General features: G+C 38.8%; 1 long non-coding RNA gene across 4 annotated transcripts in view; it reads left to right on the forward strand.

The window, feature by feature from the left end:
* Nucleotides 1-12500, forward strand: part of LOC138003466 (uncharacterized) — a 67593-nt gene that overhangs the window by 12161 nt on the left and 42932 nt on the right. For 2 of the 4 annotated variants that reach the window (XR_011123563.1, XR_011123560.1), the window contains 7 exons: nt 149-230; nt 900-970; nt 2803-2922; nt 3952-4117; nt 4973-5137; nt 5621-5704; nt 6644-9098. This is a non-coding gene — a long non-coding RNA (uncharacterized lncRNA). The remainder of the gene's footprint in view (nt 1-148; nt 231-899; nt 971-2802; nt 2923-3951; nt 4118-4972; nt 5138-5620; nt 5705-6643; nt 9099-12500) is intronic. The other 2 variants (XR_011123561.1, XR_011123562.1) reach the window with 2 other exon arrangements.

A 12500-nucleotide genomic window follows, 5' to 3' on the forward strand; every position in this document is an offset into this window, starting at 1 on the left:
AAATTGGACTTGGACTGGGTTCAAGGGGTGCATTGTTGGCATCCATTGAAACATCATTAAGCTGACACCTGGGATTGTTCTCTCTGGTGTCTGTTGGGACAAGGTTGATAGAAGTATACTGATCTCCAGTGCCTCAATAATTTATTAGGAGTGCTTATCCTGGTGAGGTCATTTTAAAAGCAAGACAGCAAGCTTCTTGGAGCTGTGGACAAGACCAGAACAATACCAAGGTGGGTTCTTGCTCTACATTATTTTTTCAAAGCTCAACAAGAGCCATATAAATTCTTTACAGAGAACTTTCTCCCAGGTTTAATCCCCGGAATCCGATATAAAATCTGCAAACATACAAATGTACATGTATATGTATATCAGTTGAGTTTGTTGCTTCTCTATCCTTCTCTGAGATCAGAGAGATTTTTTCTCTGTGTGCATCAGAGGAACAACAACATTTAATTTAATAATTATGTAATTTGATCTGCATTAATTTGATTTGATTAGACTCACAGTCTTCCCATTAACATTATTATTAGTGCCTGTACATGTATGCCTCGTCAAGCGTTAAAGTTGTTCTAAGTTATTAGACAAGTGTTATTGTTATTATTTTGAAGATATACTTTCTGCATAGTCCTGCCAACTTAAAGTGCTGGGAGGGCACTAATTTCCTTGGGAATGGCTTTGGGGGATTGGATTATTCACAAAATGGAAAGCAATTTTCTTAGAAATGTAGTTCCCGGTGATCAATGTCTAATCTCTGTTACTCCTTGATGTTGATGTTTCTAATGATTATTTGGATATATTTTCCAAGCCCATATTTAATGTATCCCAGACTTCAATTTTGAAACCCGTATTTTTTTGGTATTTTGGTTTATAATTGTATTCATTTTACATTGTTTCCAAAGGGAAATAAATTATGGCAGCATGGAAGCTGTAGCTGCAGGTAGTTAAAGGGGCAAGCAGGCCTTATGCTAAGGTAAGAGGCATCTCAGCATTTACGTTGGTATAACCACTTAAAAACGTAGCTGACTCTACAGTTCATAATTCAACAAAAATATATCCTTCAGTGAACAATCAGGAGGATGGAAAACTCTTAAGAAAGCAAGGTGACCCTATCTCTTTCTAGAATTATATTTTGCAAAGATGAGAACACTTGTTCTTTAATGGTGGTAATTTCAAATTACAGGATTTTAGTTGCCTCTCAAGGACACTTAATGACTTGACAGAAATTAGCAGGAGTGGAGGTGGAAAACTGGGGGGGGGGAGGGGTGGGTCACAGTTGTTTGAGCCCTTTAAAAGGGAGGGCCTTGAAAAAAATTGAGAGTGGAAAAAAGGCAGGGTCACAAAAAAAATAAAGAAATTGTGACCATAAAGGGGTGCTTTAAATATGTTATAACATGAATACAAACCAAATGAACTATTTCCTGCCATTTATTAAAGCAAGATACAGTAAGCTATTGAAATTTTTGAACGCTGCCTTACTGAAAATCTACAGCCCCCTGTTAATTTCTGACAAGTCCCTCATGGAAGGTTTTTTCGCTTTTTTTCCCAGTGATTGGAGCTTGAATTTTAAATTTGATGAGCAACCCTTTTTTGTAGGTTCCTCTTGGATTTTACTAGCTAGGCAAATCCGTTTGAATTTAATCTTATTCAACCAAACACATGCAAAACAAATTTACCAATGGCAATATTCTTTCTCGACCTCTGCTGTGTATGTTTAGTCTTTGAAAAGCGCTATTGCATCAAAGTGAAGGAAACCTTACTTGAAAAAAATGAGAACTATGACTAATCGGACAAACAAAATGTACACATTGTGCATGAGTACAAATATTTTTGCAATATCGTTGTGACATGTAGTAAGCTAGTGTTTCATTTGGCAACTGTGCCAGTGCTTTTCCTTCTGTGATTGTTGTCAAGCATGGAAATTTCTTAAGAAATAAGCAATGGTAGCATTATACACGAAGAGTTCTAACGTGAGTACTTAGTGTTGAAAGCAACAAGGTCAGTTTTGCAAACTTTAGTGGGTGTCTTTGTCACATTTCACAGCAGAAATGGAGGTAGGATGCAGAACACTGCCTTGTCCAGATACATTTTATTTTATAGAGTAAAGGAGAGGAAGGGTGCACAGTGGCAAGCGTAACTAAAGTGAATTGAGCAGTTTCCTTTCATTTTGAATTAATTTACAGTTTTTTTAAATGATCATTTTATAAAATTAATGCTTCCTGTTCGAAAACAGTTTCACTCAGGTGCCTCGACTAGCAAAACATTTTAATCAAAATCTTCAGGTGTAACCAATAGTCCCCATTAATTAAACCCCACCCATGAGGGTTTTAACTCAGGGTACCTACTGGTATTCGCTCAGTTTATACAATTGTAAATATGTTACCCAAGGAATCAAATGACATTAAGTTTTGTTTTGATTACAAAGACCAGTTCAGCTGTTTATCGTTACTTCGTTACTGGAGTTTATAGTGGACATTTTGTGATGTCAATATACCAATATACCAATATATACCAGTCCAAAACAAAAGGCATCATTTTGAGGCTGTGGGGAATAAACTCATACAAAACCTTTTATTTATTCCCCAGAGCCTCGCGATGATGTCTTTTGTTTAGGACTGAATTTTAATATATCGAAATTGGTCTATTGTTTGCGTTCTTTTAAACGAGAGATGTTGAAGTTGGGGAGAAGAGCAAGCCTGTGACACTTTGTGAAGTATTCCCTTACACAGATCGCCTACATTGAAACCAGTAGTTGGGAAGTATTTTTTTTTTTTAACTGTTTTATTTCGTTTGTTTTCAATGCAGATTTGTCTTCAACCAGTTAACGAGAATAAGAAGGATGGAACAGCAAACATTCAAACAAGGAAAGAAGCGCAGAGGAAGGACTCACCACTGTTACATAGCTTTGGTGGACATTTAATTCAGGTAGCCAAACATAAAAATTCTAGTTTAGGTCAACATTCAATTTGTCACCTGATTTTCTTTCTGGCGGTTGTAAACCGGAATAAGTCTTACTCATTTTGCATTGTTAACCGGAAATAAGTATCTCATATCCAACCCCTGTCGCTCGTTTCGTGATCGTTTTTCTTACTTCCTTTGTTAACCGGAAGTAAGTCAGCCCCCTTTTGTGTTGGTGCCCACTAGCCCATGGCCACATGGATAGATTCGGTATTCAAATATAAACGAGGGTTCTCTTGTTCCCTCGTTCGTATTTGATTTGTGCCTCCCGGCCTTGGGGATGAGTTCCCCCCTCCCCCCCAAGGGGTTTTGCCTCTCTTAACCTAGTTCTTCACGCAGCCAAAATATCACTTTGGGATGCAGGACCGCGAGTAATCTGGACCCGAAATTACAAAAAACCAGCAGGCCAATCTCTTACCCAGAGTCCTCGGCATTTTTGGTCAGCGGTTGAGTGCCCGGAGGACTCTGGTGTAATGGACTCCATTTTCCCAGAAAACGTGGTTTCCGGCTTTATTGCGCATGCTTGAGTTTAAACGGAAACAGAAAAGAGAGAGCAGTAAACAGTAGAAATGGCGGGTTGAAAGTGTTCGAGAAACAATTTTAGCCTTAATTTAACACCATAAAAGAAACTGGAGAAATAATTGGCTGTAAGAGCGTGTGAAGATGAAACTTCTGACTCTTTCGGTTCGCGTATTTTCTACTGTTTTAGCGTCCAGTCCATAGTGCAAGCAACACGATCGACACATTTTTGTGGAAACGACACCAATGTCCTCTTCTACCACAATTTTTTTTCCCGTAATTCTGAATGGCTTCGACAAGAGCTTCTTCCGCGGATTTCTCCCCAAAGAGACTGATGTAATGTTTTCCCGCCGTACTTTTGCAAAAACAACAGTAATCAGTTTTTAGCAGCGTGGGAAAATTGCTGTGTGGTATAAGACATACTGCAAACCCCGTCGTTTTATTATTTTTTTGATTTATGTATTATATATTTCTAAGGTAGAAAAACAAAGAGAGAGGTTTGTCGGACTGCCATTGTTATGCAAGCGACGAATCAAAAAAGTAGTTTAATCACCCGCTGACCAAAAAGCCCGAGGACTCTGGGTACGAGATTGCCAGCAGGCAGTTGGCATTCTCTACGTCTGACTGCGGGGTCCGGTAGTGGGTGAGTAAAGTAGTAATCCATGTTGAGTGTTGGTCCTTCGTGAGAGCAAATCCTCCTTCCGTTTTAAATTATCCTACATCAATTCACCTTTGATGCTAGCAAATTTGCGTAAGTAAAGTCGAGTTAACCTTGCGTTGAACAATTTATCGAATTCAGAACTTTCCTTCAAGTTAAGAAGACAAATAAGACATAAAATAAGAAACGTTTCGTTCACGACACTTATTATTATTTTATTTTTTATCCTTCCTTTGTACATTAGTGTTTCCTATCTTGCAGTTCGCTGGAACGCTTCCAATTTTGTTCCCTTACAAACAACCGAAGTCCCTCATACTGAATCGAGAAATGAATGCTTTTGAATAGGTTCAAATAGTCGGATATAGTTTTTGTGATATGAGCAGGGCTAAATTGTTTTAAAATTGTGGACGTTTGCTAGTTTTCATGGTCTGATAGTCGTACGTTGCGCTGACTTTGAAACACTTTAAATTTTCTTCTTTTTCATTTTTACGTATCCCTTTTTTTTATCACAAATTGCAAAAAAAGGGTCCTTTTGGAAGAAAACGTTTATTTCTTGAAGTATTTCTTCTAGTCAGTGCTTACCGTACGCAAAATAATTTTTCTTATTTCGATTGTTGTACAATTCATTCATTTGTTTCCCAAAAGAGTCATCTTGTTTTTTTGGCACCTGAGTTTGGTCTTTGTGCATAATTAAGAATTCCTTTGTACCTCTGGGACAGGTTGCACCGATAAAAAAGAGTGTCTTGCTTTTTTAACACGTTTGTGCTGAAATGATACTTTTGATCCGGAGCAACGTATGATAATATTTTAATCCACATCTATTCTCGTCTCCCATTGCAGTAACAAGGCGTTCTTATGAGCATACAGTGCAGGGACGAGTTGAAGTGCTGTAGGACGGATAATTTGCTGTTCTTTGAAGCCCACTAAACCAGTGAACCTACATCACTCTTTGCCAGCTTTTTAACTTGTAGCGGTAAACACGTTCATGACAGGATTGACTCGACGGTAAGAATTTTTAAATGGTTTATACGTGGAGCTTCGGTTTTGACCTGTAGAAGTTAACTTACGTGTTTGTCTTGGAAGTGGAACACGTGTTGAAGTTCTGGAGACCGCTTTCTGGAAACCTAAGATTAACTTAACCTTATTATTGGGATTTTGACGTCGCACCTGTGATCAATTTAAGGACAACTACAAGGAGTGATTTTCCCTACCCGGTGATGGTATTTTTGCCCAGAGAGACTTCAAGATGCCATTTAATATTAGGATGATTTTAACTCATTTATTCCTGCAAAGATTTCAACATTTTCGGGCGCAAATTCCGCGCGAATCGAAAGGATCCGGAGTTTGAGTAGCCAATCAACGCGCGCGTTCATCGCTCTCCACTGTTTTAGTATACATGCATACTAAAACGATATATTCCTACATCACCAATTATTTTGTAATCGTAACAGTTTGATGTCTAACTTTTCAAACAAATTTTTTTTGTAGGCCTGTGACTTTCTCATTCTTCGAGACAACACCATGGACGAAAGTTGGCTTATCAGTAAATAGCACTGAGTCTTTCCAATGCAGGTAAAGGACCAAGCCATAAATAGTTGTTTTAGACTGGAATGGTTTATCCGAAGGTCTGCACAACTTTCAATTTGTTTCAGAAGCTCAAAAAGTATATAAATCAATATCCTTAAAAGACAGTTGTGTCATCGGCTTATTGGTGAATTTTAATGAGTGCGTTTTATTAATTTTCGATCCCCTTTCTTTTTTCTTTATCCTTTCCTCTCTTTTCTATAAGACATTTTGCTAGTATTATTCTAACACTTTCGTCGTTTTATTTTCCTCCTTTTATCCTGTTTGACTAGAGTTGATAATTAAACTAAAAGGCAAAACCTTCTCATGAGGAATAGCTACGGCCTTCGTAGCAATTTTATAGTAGTCGTTTAAAAGGGAATTTGGCAGCCAGTTCAAAGATTTGGTCTTTATTTTGGGTGTTGATGATAGAACGTTACGTCTTTGCGAGATTGACAGAGATCCGGTTTAAAAACTGTCTCTAAGTTTGGGCGGGAAGGGGGGGGTGGGGGGGGGGGGGGCGCTTTATCATCGCATTTTTTACCACATTCTTTATTCCTTTAATCCAAGGGAAGATCTCGTATTTTTTACCACCACATTTTTTTCCTTTAATCCTTAGATTCCCATAGAAAAGTCGGTAATCCCTCATCTCATTGGAAAAGTGATAAAACGTTTGAGATATCTCCGAAGATGTAAAATTTGCTCTGAAATAAATTTTGATCTATCACTCAAATATGAAAAACTGTGCCTCCGAATCTGCTTCAGGGGATCTTTGCCTAACATCATGTTACCACACCTTCATTTAGTGAAAAAATGCAAATGCACATGAGAATACTCCCCCCCCCCCCCCCCCACCCCACCCAACTCACAAAGAAAAGAAATATCAAGAGTTCCTTGTGTTTGGCTAATAGTACCTTACAAGTTGTTTTTCATTTGCTTTCGTTTCAGGTGCCGAGAAGATTTTAAAGGAAAATTAACTGTCCCACAAGAAAGCAAAGCAAAACAAGACGAATTCAGACCATAACACTTTCACCCAAGAGCGACTCCTTGAACAAAGGCTCAAGGTTCACGAGATGCGCTCTCATCTCATGAATGCTACACGTGTCGATCAACCTTTCCCACGCGTACTCGACGCGAGAAGCGTGACCCCCAATTACCCCTCTCCACTTCCTGGTGTTACCAATTCCACTTGCACCCGTGCGAATATTTTGTATTTCTTTATATCGTTGCGTTTTCTAGCCGCGCGTACGATTTGAACATAAGGCCACTCCTCACAAGTTCCCGCAACAAGAAGGGAATCATCCTAAATTTCCTGTAAGGTGGTTCAAACCAGTTTCAACACGTTCAAGAAAACTTGTTATTAGAAGGATTGATACTACAACAGCAATGTTATAGTACCGTGGTGCATTTGATGGAATTTCAAGCGTTAAAATCACTGAAAAGGTAAGATTATTTTCAAACGGCAGGTCTAAAACACAAGTCACAGGTCAGGTCAGGTCATAGGTCAGGTCAAATTTATGTCCAAGAAAGCAGATAAACTGAAAAAAAATTTAGTTTTGCATCCAAAAATTCGCAATCAACGCTAAAATGACCAAATTTTGCCTGGAAAACTTTTTTTTGTGTTATTTTTCTTAAAATTTTGCGTTCAAATTTCGCTTTTATAAAATGTTTCAGTTGTCAGTAAATAAGTTATATGCTGTTGGAAAGCTTATTTTCTTAGCTCGGTGTCCTTAATTAGTGTCCTTCATTAGTGTCCCCAATTAGTGTCCCCTATTAGTTTCTCCTATAAATATCCCCTATTAGTGTCCCCCATTGGTGGTCTCCATTAGTGTCCCTTTTAAGTGTCCCCAATTAGTGTCCACCATTAGTATCCCCAATTAGTGTCCCCAATTAGTGGCCTCCATTAGTGTCCCCTATTGGTGACCTCCATTAGTGTCCCCTTTAAGTGTCCCCAATTAGTGTCCCCAATTAGTGTCCCCTATTAGTATCCCCAATTAGCCTTCCCTATTAGTGTTCTCCATTAGTGTCTTCTATTAGTGTCCCCTATTCGTATCCCCAACAAGTCTCCCCTATTAGTGGTCTACATTAGTGTGTGCAATTAGTGACCTCCATTTGTGTCTATTAGTATCCCTAATTAGTGTCCCCCGTTGGTGGCGTCCATTAGTGTTCCCTTTAAGTGTTCCCAATTAGTGTCCCCTATTAGTGGCCCCTATTGGTAACCTCCATTAGTGTCCCCTTTAAGTGTCCCCAATTAGTGTCCCCTATTAGTATCCCCTATTAAAATCCCCAATTAGTATCCCCAATTAGTCTTCCCTATTAGTTTTCTCCATTAGTGTCCCCTATTAGTGTCCCCTATTAGCATCCCCAATTTAATAGTCTCTCCTATTAGTGGCCTCCATTAGTGTCCCCTATTAGTATCCCTAATTATTGTCCCCCATTGATGGCATCCATTAGTGTTTCCTTTAAGTGTCCCCAATTAGTGTCCCCTATTAGTGTCCCCTATTAGTGGCCCCTATTAGTGTCCTCCATTGGTGGTCTCCATTAGTGTCCCCTTTAAGTGTACCCAATTAGTGTCCCCTATTCGTGGCCCCTATTAGTATCCCCTACTAGTATCCTTATTTAGTCTCCGTTATTAGTGGCCTCCATTAGTGTCCCCTATTAGTTTCCCTTATTAGCGTCCCCTATTAGTGTCCCCTATTAGTATCCCCAATTGGTCTTCCCTATTAGTGTCCCCTATTAGTATCCCCAATTAGCATCCCCTATTAGTGTCCCCATTAGTGTCCCCTATTAATGTCTTCCATTGGTGGCCTCCATTAGTGTCCCGTTTTAGTGTCCCCTATTAGTAGCGCAGGTACGAACAGGACAGACGCTTGCAATGCGCTGCTCTAAAACAGGGAAGTTTCTTGATCCAATAGCTATTGAACTGCTGAATGGTGCTGTTACACTGGACAATGCTAATAATTTATTTGCACTTTTCATTATATTTCACATTGTTTATTGGTGTATAAGAATTTACATACAAGGTTGTATTCAATAATTAATTAGCTTATTAAGTAAATTACAGTTATTACAATTATAAGATGTGTGGGGTGGCCAAAGTAGCGTACGCTTTTGGTCACCAACGGTGGTGCAAGGTGTTTTAATGAGCTACAGTTCTTTGTAGAAACCAAGCTTCTTTATTAAAGTACACGTACATAATGTACTGTAGCTGTGCAAACTATTTGTTCCACTTCATTCATTATTTTCAATTTCTTGTTTTGTTCCGTTTGTTCCAGGTTCACCTGCTTTTGGACATGACTGTATAGAGAATACATCTACTCTGCTCATGTTTATTTGCAAACTTGTTCAAGTCCAAACTTACTTGGAATATCCAAACACAGTCCAAATTAACTTCAAAACAAAGGTAATGTCAGAATCCGTTATCCTTTATAAGGGTCACAGAGTAGTTGTGGTAAGACCATCACTAACCTATAGGCTTTATTATATTTGCATGGTTCATTTTATTTCACACTGTTTAATAGTGTAGGTTCTATTCAATAATTAAATAGCTTATTAAGTAAATTACTATTTTTTGGACATGTATAGAGCCTACTCTGCCCATATTTTGTAAACTTCTTCAAGTCCAAACTTACTTGGAATATCCAAACACAGTCCAAATTAACTTCAAAACAAAGGTAATGTCAGAATCTCTTATCCTTTATAAGGGTCACAGGGTACGTAGTTGTGGTAAGACAATCATTTTCCATTTTTGGTACTCTATTAAATTAGAAGTGTTTAATAGTGGGAGCCAACACTTATCGCAACGAGACTCATTCACCAGACACAAACAGGCAGTGTTTAGTCAGCCTCTTTTATTTGCTACGGCATGCTCAAAAACTATTATTTTTTTATTAATTGGTTAAGTTGTTATTGAAATCCAAAAAGAAAATTGGGGATAACCAGGCATTTTTCAAAGAAACTTTATCAACAATTTGGAAAAAGCTGTAAAATACAAAGCAATGTATGGCATTCTTTTCCAAATTGAAGCTTAATAATTATTATTATTATCTCTGAAAAAAGCATGGTTATCCCCAATTTTTTTTGGATACCATGAGCACTTGCTGAGTTCTGCTTTCTTCTTATAGTTTTAAACAGCGCAAAAAAAAAATCCCTGTATTAATTAGCAACACCCATAGGAAACCCTTGAGTATCTCGAAATGTGCAATAAGAATTATAGTAGGCATGGTCCATGGTCCTATGGTTGCTAACAACTAACAACTTGAACTCAGGTAAGAGGCAAACTGCATGAATTTGCTAGGGGCTTGAGAACAAACATCTAACAACAATTGGATCCAAGAGTTTAAATTAGCCAAGTCCAGACCCCTGATCAGTCTCTTTGGTTTTGAAGGAACACAAGGTGATTTGATAGACTTCACAGGTCATGAGTGGCATGTCAGCAGACACTCAACCTGTTCCCTGGCATTAGGAATCTCAGGCTTACTTCCTGGAATGGCTGTTATGTAAACGGTTTCATCTAAGTGTGCCTCTGTCCGTTTTAACGATGTAGGGTCTTGGTGTTTCTGCAGCACTTGTGACAGTTGCCGATTGGTAACTGCTTCTGCGTTGTCCTCTACTTTGACGTACAGTACTGTACGTGGGGGGTAGCCTTACTTTCTTGTTCTCTTTGACCCAAATTCTTGATATCAGGCCAGCCAAGAACTAAATTTGTGTGAAAGGTTGGTTTGCTGTCCCATGAGTAACTGCTGGTGAGTATCCGCATGCTCGTGGAGTGGATCCCCTTGGTCGGATCTTTCTCTTTTGTTTAACAGTGACTTTGACTCATTTCTTAGCTTCCCCATTTAACTGTTTTAAACAGGAACTACATGTACTTGATTGTTTGAATCCCCAGTCCTTTGTAAATTGGGTAAATTCTGCTGCTCAGGCATATTCATGCGGACCATTGTTGCTTCTGACTTCATCTGGGATTCCATGTCGAGGAAAGACCACTTCAAGTGCCCTACATGTACATACAGGTGTACAATGTAACCTCTATAGCTTTGGTCATCATCCAAAGCGCTTCTGCCTCAACATAGAAGGAGAAATAAACTACCACCATTGAATAAGAGATGAGATCGAGTTGGAACGAATCAGTTGCAATCACTTGCCATGGGCACTCAGGGAATGGAGTTAGAATCAGTTGTTCTGGTGTTTTCACTCAGGAACTGTTTGTGATTAGCACAAATTCTCCACCATGTCTTGAACTTGATGACTTAAACCTTGCCACCAAACTGAATTTCTACATTAATTTACATGTAGTTATCCCATGATGTCCTTCATGTACTTTGTTCAGAACCTCTAGTCTCATGGCTGAGGGTATAACGATTCTTGACAACTCTTAGCTCAGCTCTCTCTGACCAATACGATTTCACTGCGTTAGGTAGACACATCAGCAGAGATCTTTGTTTCTCTGTTAGGGTGATTATAACAAAGCTAAGACTGGTGCTCAATTTTTAAATAAATAATTAATGATATTAAACGAGACTTGATTTCTCTTGTGGTGTTCCCAGACCCACTGTCTTGGTTCTCTTTTTGCATTACACCACAAAGAAGCTTTGTGCTGTCGGCCAAAAATGTTCTGCAATATTCAGTGGAGGGAAGGTGCCAATTGAGAGCAATGCAGATAGTAAAGCTTTCTTTCACAAGAAGGATTACTTTGATGCTTCAGGTTGAAATCTTACATAAATCTTTGTTATTCCCCAGAATTTATCACTTAAAATTTAATAATAATGGATAAATACACCCCTGTAATGTGCTGGTTCAAGGGTGTGCTGGTGTCTGTTGGGACAAGGTTGATAGTATACTGATGTCCAGTGCCTCATCATCATTATCAGACTCAGGATTCTCAGTCTTCTTGTTTGTCTGCGGGCGAAGCAGAGATTGTGTTATTAAAGTAGAGTCCTTTGATCAGGGATCCATAACAATTAAGAAAAACCGCAAGCTTCTCAGTCTTCTTGTTTGTCTGCGAGCGAAGCGTTATTAAAGTAGAGTCCTTTGATCAGGGATCCATAACAATAAAGAAAAACCGCAGGCTTCTCAGTCTTCTTGTTTGTCTGCGAGCGAAGCACAGATTGTGTTATCAAAGTAGAGTCCTTTGATCAGGGATCCATAATAGTAAAGAAAATTCCGATAGCTCTTTTCACATTCTCTTGTTTTAAGCGTAAGCCTGTTCTAAATGGCTTTAACAAGGCATGGTACCTAGGCCTTTCAATTACAAGAACCATTAAGGCGAAGGAGGAAACGCGGATGATAAAACCCATCGACGCCATGCATCAACCTACAATCAAACTTCTTTAAAAAGTCGTTTCCTTCCAGCAACACAGAAGGGCATGGGAAAAAAATGGTGAGTTCATCACTAATAGCCAAGTTTGCTAAGAGATAGTTCGTGACTGAATGCATTTCTGGTGTTTTTTGAACGATTCTGATAACCAGCACATTCCAAGAAATTCGATTATGAAAAATGGAATGCTGACCACGGAGAGAATAAATCCCGCGCTACCATAGTCGGCCATCATACGCTGGTACAACAGGGTAGATTTTTGACTTTGTCAATACGTATACGTTAGCTCTCTTCTAGAAAGCGTGAGCATTTGTGAAAAGATCGTTCGGTCATTTAGTATTTAAAAGTATTCTTGATCACCATTTGCTGGGGTTGTTATTCACTTTTCCCTTAAAAAGTTACTTTCTTGAACCGATGTTAATTATATTCCGATCTTTGTTCGGTTGCATTTTGAGAATGCGTTGTGCTGCATTGTCCCATAAGGTAATT

Source organism: Montipora foliosa, chromosome 5, assembly GCF_036669935.1.
Source record: "Montipora foliosa isolate CH-2021 chromosome 5, ASM3666993v2, whole genome shotgun sequence".
Lineage (NCBI taxonomy): Eukaryota > Metazoa > Cnidaria > Anthozoa > Scleractinia > Acroporidae > Montipora > Montipora foliosa.